Genomic DNA, 2,022 nt, shown 5'->3' on the forward strand with positions numbered 1-2,022 from the left:
GACACGCATTTTTCCTGTTTGCTTTATTTATTAGTTTCAGCCTTGGCAAAAAAAAGTTACACATTTGTATGCACATGGAAAAATGCAGTATAACAATCAAATTAGTTTATGTGCTGTGAATACCTTGTATGTGTATTTTGAAATTAGATACAACTAAACTATCAGGAAGAAAAAGATTAGAAGTGATACAACTTAGGTTTTTATTATTTTCTTTGAGACAAATTAACCACTAGTACTTTATCCTCAAACATAAATAAAAAAATTAGAATTCAAGGGTTTTCAGTGAAACAGTTGCTAACATTCATGTGTTTTTGATTTGCCAGGCACTGGTCTAAGCACTTTCCATATTTTAACTCATTTAATCCTCATCACAAACCTATGGGGTTGTTATTAATTATTCCTATTTTTAAGAGGAGGAAATTGATGCACAGAGAGGTTAAGCAGCTTTTCCAGGGTGACACAGCTAGTAAGCAATTAATTACTAATTAATTACAATTAATTACTGAAACGTTTGGGGAACCTCTTTGTGCCAGGCCTATCTTAAGCACCAGGGATGCAGAAGTGAATGGAATAGAAGGGAATAAAACATACTGAGGGTTTACGATTTTAGATAGGGTGGCCGGCAAACTTTCACTGGGAGGGTGACTGGGGTAAATAAGGAATTAGTAAAAAAGAATTTTCTCTGCTATGTGAAATGAAGGAATATTTCTAGGTATGGAGACCTTTAGGAAAAAAAAAAAAACTATTTGATGATAAAGCATCTTGGGTCGATGATTAAATATAAAATATTAACAGCAACCACAGTGCTGGTCCTAGATATTTTTGGCTTGCTCCTCCGAATCCACCCTCTGCTGTTCTTCATGCTCCCCTGTGCCCCAGGAGCTTGAGAAGTATGTGCTACTTCAATGAGCCATGCTGGCCTTTGGTTGCTGGTTTGGTTTGGCCAATGTGAGTCCCAGCAAGAGCTGAAGGGAAGGAGGAGAGAGAGGGTGGGTGTTCGTCCCCTTGCCACCTCCCTGAGGTGGCTGGCTGCTTCTTTCTACCAAAGGCTGTGACTTCAGTCAGGTGGCTCCCTCCACAGGACTCTATCCTTTTGTTTCTCATGACTGTTCTCTTTCATCCCCTTCGGGCTTAGAATGGTAAAGATGTCCTCTTAGTACTAGGGGTGCAATTTCTCTAGACCCCACCCACTCCTTTGGGGAATCCCTTGATTAAGAGACAAATGCCTAATTCGAGTGTGATTTCCATTTCCTAATGTGATCCTGACTGACACAGTTGACATATTAGCTACATGGCTCTGTGAGTCTTCACTGTAATGATTTTGAATTTGCTTGTCATCATAAAGTCCTTCAAACCAATGAAAATGTATAAGTGTGTATTTATTAGGTATCTTTTCTGGGGGGCAAAAACCGGAAAGCTGGCTAGACAAATTCTAAAAGATCTCTAACATATTAGGTATCTAACACACTCAGTGCTTGCACTTTCCCTCCATTCTATCCCACTTTTAATTAAACTGTTTATATGATTGACTCTGAAATCCCCTTAAAATTAATCTTGTCTTCAGAGTAGTTTGGGTAACATCTGAGGACACTATGGATGGACATTGTTGGAGCAAGGAAGTACTCAAATCAGTGGTCATTTCAAAAAGAAGCAGTACTTTTACTTCCAGGGAACAATTTTAGGAAATGTTAGGAAGCTGGAGACAAATTATTCCTGAAAAGTGAGACTAATGGAATTTTTAAAGGAACAGTCAAACGTTCTTTTACCTTAAAAACCACGAAGGATAAGATTTTGAGAAAGTCATTTTCAGTATTTGAATAACTTCAGGGGAATTATAGATCATCAATGGCATATAAATGATAGAGGCAGTATACTGTAGAGATTAAGCATATGGGCCCTGGAGACAGAATACCTAGGTTTGAATGCCTACTCTGCCACTTACTTGTTGGATGACCTACGTTGGGCAGGTTTCTTATTCTTACAATAGCTCAGTTTCTTCATCTGCACAATGGGATAACTTCC

At 38.4% G+C, this 2,022-nt stretch overlaps 1 pseudogene; it reads right to left on the reverse strand.

Moving 5' to 3' along the window:
- Positions 1-1,385: 1,385 nt before the first annotated feature.
- LOC135966410 (U7 small nuclear RNA) lies at positions 1,386-1,452 on the reverse strand (annotated as a pseudogene).
- Between the last annotated feature and the right edge of the window lie 570 nt (positions 1,453-2,022).

This window comes from Macaca fascicularis, chromosome 11 (assembly GCF_037993035.2).
Source record: "Macaca fascicularis isolate 582-1 chromosome 11, T2T-MFA8v1.1".
Lineage (NCBI taxonomy): Eukaryota > Metazoa > Chordata > Mammalia > Primates > Cercopithecidae > Macaca > Macaca fascicularis.